The following is a 10,373-nucleotide window of genomic DNA, read 5'->3' as shown; positions in this document are numbered from 1 at the left end:
TTGCAATGCCCTTTCTCTTGTCTCTCCCTCCATACCACCATGCTTACACATAACTGATCCAAGGCAATCCAAGGGGGGGGGCATGTGTGTATATGTGTGAGTGAGTAGGTGTGCGTGTGTGTGCGTGTATGAGTGTGTGTATGTGTGTACATGTGTGTGTGTATTTCTATGATTAGTGTGTCTGTATGAGTGGTGTGTGTGTGGGGGGAGGGGGGGTGCATGTGTGTATGTGTGCGTGTATGAGTGTGTGTATGTGTGTATATGTATGTATTTCTATGATTGGTGTGTCTATATGAGTGGTTTGAGTGTGTGTGTGTGTGTGTTGAGTGCGAGAGCGGAAAAGCCCGCGGTCGACGACGCAATCATGTGAACGTTTATAGCCTATTATTACGTATATATTTTTTTTAATAAAGAACAAGATCTCGGCTGTCAGGGATTTATTTTTGGAGTTAAAAGGCATAACAATCTCCCTTACTAAGTGCAGTATATTTTTAAATGTATCATAGTTTGATAAATAACTTAGAATTGCTCTTGACTAAATTTGACCGGAACTAAAAGCTCGTGTCAAAATGTAGCGACAGAGCCCGCGTCCACACTAGCGGGCAATGCCCGCGGGCAGAAGCGAGATATTTGCCCGTTGATGTTTTCTCCGCCTTTGCCCACGGGCAGATGAGTAAACTGCCCGTGATGATAGTTGAGCGATTTCACCGGGCACTGCCCGCTGCTCCCGGCAGTGCGTCTCTGCCAGACATACGAGGTTACGATAGGAGCTGTATTAGAGCTATGATGTTCAGTTTGTCAGGGATTTACACAACGTCCACATCAGAACATCATGTCTAGCGCTCCGCCAAGCAAGAATCAGTGGTCGAGACATACAATCCTTCACCTAATTGAACTGTATCGGCAACACCCATGCCTATGGCAGGTGAAAATGGACTTATACAGAGACAGAGACAAAAAACGTGCAGCATTCCAGAGTGTAGCAAAAGAAATGCAAGATGTAAGTGTGTACGCAACGGTGGATGAAATTAGAAAGAAAATCGACACACTACGCAACCAATACAGACGGGAACTAAGAAAAAAAGAAAAGTCAGAGAAGTCGGGGGCTGCAACGGCAGACATATACACACCAACACTGTGGTGTTTTGATTCACTGTCGTTCTTAAATGATGGTGATACAATAGGTACATCAGTATGTAGCATGGACCTCAGAGAAGGTAATGAAGCTGGATCTGCATCGGAGATACTTACACAATCTGATCATGAGGTGCGTATACTATAGGCAAGAGAGTTATCTATATCAGTGGTTCTTAACCTCGATTCGATCGAACCTCGGGGTTTGATGAACTAGCAGTCTGAAAGGGACCTCCGAAACAGGTTTACCCTTTAATTTTTAGCCTTTTTTTTTAATATTTGTATTCATACTTTAACATGTTATATTTGAGAGGTTCAACTAGAGTACAAATTTTTTCTTTAGTGTTCTCTGGCTATGGAAAGGTTAGAAACCACTGATCTAGAATAGTGATATTTGTGTAATTACCATGATTTTTTTCCTATGAACAGTGGTGGTAAGTTGTCAATGGTCCGATGAACACAAAGATACATAAAATAACTAAAAATTGTGTCAAAGTAGATTTATTTCATATTAAGGTCAGATTTAGCAAATAATTTTCAGAATTTATCCTTTATTGTACATCCACAGCATTTTTTAGATGACTCCAAATTCTTAACCACCGATAAAGCACCTTCCAGTCATTATTATGGTTAAGCACTGTCTTGTACAAAATGTAGTATATGTTTCATGCCAGATGTAAAAGATTTAAGAATATCGTCATTATAAACTCAGAGAGAGGGAGAAAGATAGATATAGAGATATAGAGATAGATACATATATAGTAGATATAGAGAGATTGAGAAATAGAGATTTAGAGATTGAGATATTAATAGATAGAGATTTACATATATAATGAGAGAGAGAGAGAGAGAGAGAGAGAGAGAGAGAGAGAGAGAGAGAGAGAGAGAGAGCACGATCACTGGCTGATATTCATCGTGTCAGGACATAGGGCCGCAACAAATGACAGTGTGGGTGTTGAAAGTCCAGGGAGCAAATTACTGAGTACAAGACTATTTTTCAATGGGTGGGGGGATTTGTGTTGCGGTCAGCTGTCGTGATGTTCCTGGCTTCGATAATGGATGAAGTGGCGTGTTGTCTGGCGGCGACCGACTACTGCCTGTTGCTACCGACCAGCCAGGCCGCGCGCTCGCTGTCTCGGCCGCTTCCCACCACTTGAGCCCGGCTGACACCTCCCTGCCACTTCAAGGTAGGCAGCCGCCCACTGCCACTAGAAACTGTGAGTGTGACCCACCCGAAGTACACGGTGCAGAGACTGACATTGTGGGTACTGTCTCGTGATTGTAGAGTTCACGTTCGCCATCCAGCCTAATCAAATTACTCAAGGGAAGGATTATTGGTTTGGCAAATTATAACAATCAAGCCTGATAATGATTAATTTATGTTTCTTTATTGTAAAGAAATGTAGAAGTGAAACAACAAACCCATTCACATGCATATTAAACAAGTACAAAATAGTGAACCAGTACATGGCAACATGTATACATATTTTACAGATCCAGTTAACACTCCCAGTGTGGCACCAGTATTACTAGGTAGCCATTTGGTCCTGCCAGGCTAATGAATTTTCTTCCAAAAAGTATTCCATGTACTGTTCTCTGACAAACTTGGCCTCATGAGTTGCGTTCCGTCCCGCTCTCTGCAGTCCAATCAGTCCTGATTTTCCTCTCCATTCACCAGGGGCAACAGTCCTTTGCAGCAGGTCCTCCGAATCCAAAGATCCGTCAGGTTGTGTGTACTGAGTCACTTGGTCTCTCCTGAGGAAGTTATGCATACACGTGCATGCGAGTACAAGTGATACAACCTTGTCCGGATGGAGATTGATTGGAGAGTGGAAGATACGAAACCTACTGCAAGTATTCCAAATGCATTTTCCACAACCCGTCGAGCCCTACTTAAGCGGTAGGAAAAAATCCTTTCCTTATGGCTTTGTTGGCGATGTGGAAAAGGTTTCATTATGTGGCGTTGTAAAGGAAATGCGTCGTCTGCCACAAAGACAAACGGTAGTATCCTCTCACTATGAGGAAGAACTGCATCATCTGGCAGCCCTGCAGTGCCATTTGCAATATGGCTACTCATAGGACTGTTGTCCCACACACCGCCATCAGACACCCTTCCATTCCTACCCACGTCCACATAGATAAACTCAGAGTTAGCATCGCATATGGCCATGAGTACTATGCTGTGACAGCCTTTATAGTTATAATAATAGGATCCGCTGCCAGGTGGAGCCCTTATGACAATATGCTTTCCATCTATGGATCCAAGACAATTTGAAAATTCCATCTCCTCAAACCCATGAGCCACATGCTTCCAGTCCTCAGGGTTTTAGGTGTCTGTGGAGATGTACAAGGGGATAGTTATCATAATTGTTATGTATTCACCTTCATTATTTTATCAATCTTTACCTCTTCAGATCTACAACGATCAACAACTACTAGAACTTTTGGAAGAGTCTGATGATGTAACACCTCCAGTTACCACGTTTATCACACCTACTGCAGCGTCTATTTCTACCCCAGTTAGTACGAGTACATCCTCTTCTACAACAACCAAAACGAAGAAACGAGCATCAACATCTACAGTCTACACCATCAACAAGTGGCAAAAGATCTTCGAAACCAGTTTCTGATGACACAGACAGCATCGTACAAGAAGCTTTCCAACAGCTAAAGGCACTATCGTCATCCAATGACAACGACGGAAATAGTGATTTCGGGAATGTTAGCTAATGATCTTCGACAGATGTCTAATGAGAACAAAATATATGCTCAAAACTAATAAATGACATTCTTTCTAGGGAAATTAGGTAAACTTTCATCGTCTACGATGATTGTGGAATAGTAAGCAAAGTTAATGCTTCAAGGTGTTCCATAACAACAAACAATCATTATTACATTATGATCCACTTCTAAGAACATAAAACCTATGTTTCCCTTACTGATATTTTTTTTTTTTTTTTTTCGCGGCGTGCATTGCGGGGCGGCTTGTTGGTGGTGGATCCTGATGGTCGGTCTTCTTCTTCCGTGGGGGGTGGTGTCGGATGGTCGGCCAGCCTGGGCTGGCGCAGTTGAGTGTTTATAGCCATCATGCATTGGCTCATGCTGCCCTCCCCAGCCAGCTCTAATTAATTAGAATCTAGAGTCCATATACATATTTTTGTTATTCTGTTACGTAATAGTTGTAAATTAATGAAGAATAAATTATACTAACATTAAATTGTGTGCCAAACATTAGCTATAGATAGGGTTTTGTATACCACATACGTTTATGCAATATGTAATAATAATAATGACAAATAATATAATTCGGTTTAATTACTGGTGTCTTGAAAAACAAGTAGTATGACAATTTGTTTCAAATACTGAACGTACGTATAATAAATTAATATACGTGTACAAGTGTGTTTGTATAAACAAGTTACCTCTCCTTCATAACTGTATGTAATCGTGCATTAATATACATCCTATTACAATTTACACTAATGAGCGTACGAGTTCGGATTTCAGTTAAACCTCACGTGACTACATACTACGTAGTGCAGACTGTCAAAGTCAGCTGATCGTATCGCCTCCTCCATCCATATCAATCCTTGATCACTTTTTTAACATTAAGTGTGTGGCGCAACACGGTTGTTTATGTAAGTAAAATACATTAGTACGGGGGCCTAGATTAGATTTCTTATCCTAAAGGTATACCTCACTGGTATAAAGACCTATTACCTATAATGAGTACTAGTAATATATGCATACTGTCTTGAAATGGGTAATTTCACTACAAATATATTCTTACCTGCAGGTAATCCTCCTTCAGCACTTGATATATAGCATCACATGTTTCAGGTATTATCTGTGACAAACTCTGCTTAGAAATTCTTGAGGTGTACTGCAGAAATGTGTAGGAACATCCGTGACAGATACAGGAGGGTGGCCTCCAGTCTAGCTTCTGCTGTTATGCTGTCCCTCAGTCTGGTATCCTGTTTCTCTATATATGGTTTGACTTTTGCAAGGAGTTTATAGAAAGTACTTGGGTCCATTCTCACATAGTTTGTGAACTCATTTATATTTTCAGCTTGCAATTCACGAAAAATCGTAGCATTACTTCCCAACTGTTTTCTATTAGTTAGCCAGTCTTTACACCACTTATTTTTCTCCACTTTGTCCTTTTTCTTTTTCAGGGACAGACCAAGTATAATGGCACACAGTAATAGCTTCTTGCGGTCCTTCTTGCCTCGCATATTGTCGTACCGCACAGTTTTCTGCCTGGCTGCACGGCTGCCCGCCTCTGACTGGGCCAGGCAGGCGTTGCTGTGTGGACGTCAGTTTCTGTGTGCGCGGCGGGCATTGCCCGGCACGGGCAATGCCCGCCAGGCTTTGCCCGCTAGTGTGGACGCACCTTAAAGAAAAAATATTTATTAAGCGTCAGCGACGGGCACTTTTGATAAATATCTATCTTAACATTATGGAGAGTGCACCTGTGACCACCGATCACCACAACACTACGATTTCGATAGGATGTAATAATTTTCATGTCGCGTGGAGGGGTTGCCAGATGTCGCTTTCTGAACGATACTTACTGGACAGTGTCTTGTACCAAGGTCTTGTGATATAATAATAAAAAAATATGTGATCCACTATGTGACTATCTCTCTCTCTCTCTCTCTCTCTCTCTCTCTCTCAGACGCTTCCGGCTCTCACAACAAACACTTCCAAAGGCCACAAGGAAGAAGGAGAGTTGCGTGCTCATGTTAGTTTTCCTTCACATTCATGGTGCTTAAGCCTGCTCACACTATTACACCACAAGGAAGATCTCTTTCTATCTTCTATCGATATTTCCACGCTGACTGCTCTTCTGAACTTGCTAACTGCATGCCTCCCCTCCCGCGGCCCTGCTGCACGCGACTTTCTACTGATGCTCATCCCTATACTGTCCAAACCCCTTATGCAAGAGTTCAACAGCATCTTCACTCTTTCATCCCTCACACTGGTAAACTCTGGAACAATCTTCCTTCATCTGTATTTCCTCCTGCCTACGAATAGGCGCACTTGACATTACCAAATGTGGGGTACAAACTTGGCGGAGGGACTGTTTTTTGGGCGCCATTAAAGGTAATGGCTAAAGAGCAGCTTAGCCGGATATTTTGTTTTCATTTATTAATGATCCACGAGCCATCCTAGAGGTAAATCAAAGTATGTGCTTATCTTTGTATTCATTCATACACACACTCGTAACATTTCTGTGGAGTCTGATTCACTTATTAGAGTGAAATTCTATTGTGATAAACAGTCACAAATTCGTGTCACTAGTAAAAATGAAACTAGTAATTAAAGTTTTGGCACAATGAAATATACAAAAATAGATAAATATGAAAGCTCACGAAGTCGCAATAAGTGACATCACCTGCTTTACGCAGTAAAAGTATGCTATTTAGGTATCTGACATCCGCAATATGGCAGGCTGCTGCTGCCTCGGCCACAGATTATTGCCAGATTGTCGTACTCAGCCGATTATATTTCCCGACTTCCTGCCCCAAAACTGTCTTTTGGGCTCCAAAAACGAAACTAATTTATAGTTATCGTCAAAAGAGTAAGATTCTGATGTTTCTTGGCAATAGTTTGGCGTCAAACACCGTTAAATACTATGCTCTGAGTACGATAATCTGGCAACGGTATCTATACGTCTGTTGTTTATTGAATGTTGTGTTAAAAAAAAAGTACGCATAATTTTAGCTAGTTTTTGGTTATAAGAATTATTTACGAAATACAAGTATAACATTACCTTCTTTAACTTAGGAAACGTCCTGAATCCTGGATCGGCTATGGTATTGTCAGGTGCGCCTATTGAACTCTTTCAAGAGAAGGGTATCAGGACACCTCCTCCCGAAATTGACCTCTCTTTCGGCCACCTCCTTTGATTATTTTTTTAGGAGCAGTGAGCAGCGGGCTTTTTTTTTATTAGTTTACTTTTTTGTGTGCCCTTGAAAAAAAAAAAGTAATAAATCGGGTTCTCAGGTTTCTTTACTTCACTTTCATGGTGCGTAAACTATCACTGGGCCCACAAAACTACCCATCAAAATACAAACACAACCTCCACGAAATCCTTATCATTTCTTCTTTACATTCATGGTGCAGAAGCCTCGTCAAACAATCACTGGGCTCATTAAACTGCCCATGGGAATAGCCACAACCCCACGAAAGCCTTATCATGTTATTATTTTCCCATTCATGGTGCGGAAGCCTTGTCAAACTATCACCGGGCTCACAAAACTACCCACAGAAATACTAACACAGCCTCCAAGAAAGCCTGATAATGTTGTCAAACTATCACCGGGCTCACAAAACTACCCACAGAAATACTAACACAACCTCCAAGAAAGCCTGATAATGTTATCAAATTATCACCGGGCTCACAAAACTACCCACAGAAATACTAACACAACCTCCAAGAAAGCCTGATAATGTTGTCAAACTATCACCGGGCTCACAAAACTACCCACAGAAATACTAACACAACCTCCAAGAAAGCCTGATAATGTTATCAAATTATCACCGGGCTCACAAAACTACCCACAAATACTAACACAGCCTCCAAGAAAGCCTTATAATGTTATCAAATTATCACCGGGCTCACAAAACTATCCACGGAAATACTAACACAACCTCAACCACGAAAGCCTCATACAATGGGAGTTTGTTTCCGCGTAAAGTCTAGAAATGTTTTGATAATGCGCGCCTCGCTGAGTCCCTTCCTTCCTTCGTGAGGGAGTTTGTCTCTTGTTGTCACCGTGTTTGTTTGCTCGTCTCTTCCCAGTCCTTCCCCGGCACGTTGGTCTTTATCTGCGTCTGTGTGTGTGTGTGTGTGTGTGTGTGTGTGTGTGTGTGTGTGTGTTGAACGTAATTAAATCAGGTTTCTGACAAATTAAGGACATATTTATTTGCTTGACTTAATATTCTTACATTTTTCAATCAAAACGTTTATATTCTGGTAAGTTTAAGATTATATGCTCAGAGACACATAAGAAAGAAACACACACATACACACACACACACACACACACACACACACACACACACACACACACACACACACACAGTTCAAGGGCATCCCAAACATACAATTTTATCACATCTGGAAATAACAAGACCATAGTAATGAAAAGACGCATGAAAGGAGTCAGAAACAACACCAATAAAGTTCACCCATAGACTTCACAACTAGTTGACGGGAAATCTCTTCAGTCTTGGCGCGCTGGCTTCGCGTAAGGGGCCGATTGTTATGGCGACTTTCACTGCGACAACTCAAACACACTCTGCGTTCTTACTCCGAATTTAAGTGGAAACAGGACGAAATCTTCAAGTTTTAGTGCATACAAGCAGGCAGGAGTGTCTCTAGAGTGATTTGGTCGAGGATTCAAGGTAACTTATATAAAATAGCACCATGCGTGCACTTTGAAAACGTTGTGTAAAAAATGGCAAATTTGCGTAACTTTAGGTTGAAATCTTTACGTAAAATGAATGATAACTGTAGGATAGTGAAGTCCACAGTTTTACGTATTAGGAAACAAGAAATGTACGTTTAGTTAGTGCCTACATGGCAACTCAGCTCAGTTCCCGCGTCGCCTAACTCGCCTTAGGCACGCAGTCAGCTGGTATATTCCCCTCTGTAATGGATTATCGCTGTGATGACTCTGTTTACTCTCCTAGTAAAGGACCTGTTATTCATCGTCTCTGTACCCTTCCCCACAACTGCAAGGATCCAGAGGACGATACAAGAAGACAGCGTGCAGAACTTCATGGTGAGCAACAGGTTGGCCCAGCGCCTGCATTTTGCTGAAGCTCGTCGGGTTCTTCCCCGGGACGTGCAGGCCGACCTGGACCGGGCCAAGGCAGAGGAAGGAGGACGACGAGGTGATCTTGGCCCAGCTTGCCAGGAGCTGGCCGACGACCAGCCGGACCCGCCGACGGACGAGTTGCTCTCGCCGCGGTCGGCAACTACGCCGGCTACCTGGCCAGGAAGGTCCAGGCCAACTCCTCGGTGGCCGAGTGCTGCAAGCAGGAGCTTGCCCAGCAGGAGGAGATGAAGATTACCGTGGAGCTCGAGAGGGGCGACCCGCCCTCTGTGATGTTCGACGCCCTGGTCGAGCTGGTCGACAGGGGAGAGCTGGAGACGGGCCGGGCGGTCCTGAAGCCCACATGGCGTCCTTCGGGATGTCGCTGTGGGACTCCCTGATGTGCAGGGAGGACAAGAAGGAGCGCAGGTTGAGGTTCCTCTCCTTGCCATGCGCCACAGGGACGGGTTCAGGCACCTCCTGGAGTTCCTGGCGGCCTCAGACCCGACCTTGCAGGGTACAGGTGCCAGGAGGGGCACAACCTGGCCAACACCATCTTGCCGCACATCAGCAGGTCCCTCTTCAACTGTTTCGGTGCTAATTTCTCCAAGGACGTGACCTCAGAAGCGAGGAAGAACAAGGCCTTGAAGCAGCCGACCGGCAGGAAGAGGAGCAGTATCGAGGAGGGCAGGAAGGAGACGGCGAGGAACAGGGACGTGTACAAGTCCAGGAAACTGACCGGGGCCCACAAGTCATAGGCCAAAAGGCTAAAATGATTGTTCAGGACGAGGGCCAGATAGCCGGCAAGACGTGCTGCGGCAATAGTGACATCGAATTCAACCAAAATAAGTTGTGATTGTATATAGAAAAATGAATATTTTGCTTTTGTTGAGTAAAATTAAGATGTTTCTGCATGCTTTCCTCAAGTATTAAGTTTCTAATGTGAAAATTAAGTGATTTATTAGATGTTAAAAACTTACGTAAAAAATTGCACTAAATAAAAAAAAAATAAGTAGCTATTTCGGGCAAAAACTTATAAGATATGCTAAATATTGCTATTGATTCTGAAAATATAAGTGATTATCTCTGCATTTGGTGATGTTTGTGCATCTAGCGTAAAATCTGAGGATTTTATAGCCTTTTTAAGTTTTGTTATACTTATATAAAAAACAATTAATCGGGATTTTATTAGGGAACGACTTTGAATTTTTTGATACCGCTGCTCATGGAGACTCATATATGCCTAAGGGAGGTGCCTGTTTTAGTTTCAGGTCGCTAGCTGCTTTGGTTTTGAAAATATTTAAATTTTAAATTTTTGAAAATCGGCCCCCTGCGAATCGGCCCCGCGCCCCGTTTCCCGTCAAGAGATTGTGAAGTCTATGGTTCACCTCTGACTTTTCCGCGGGACACACC

Source organism: Eriocheir sinensis, unplaced genomic scaffold, assembly GCF_024679095.1.
Source record: "Eriocheir sinensis breed Jianghai 21 unplaced genomic scaffold, ASM2467909v1 Scaffold516, whole genome shotgun sequence".
Taxonomy (NCBI): domain Eukaryota; kingdom Metazoa; phylum Arthropoda; class Malacostraca; order Decapoda; family Varunidae; genus Eriocheir; species Eriocheir sinensis.
This window is presented reverse-complemented; position numbering follows the sequence as displayed.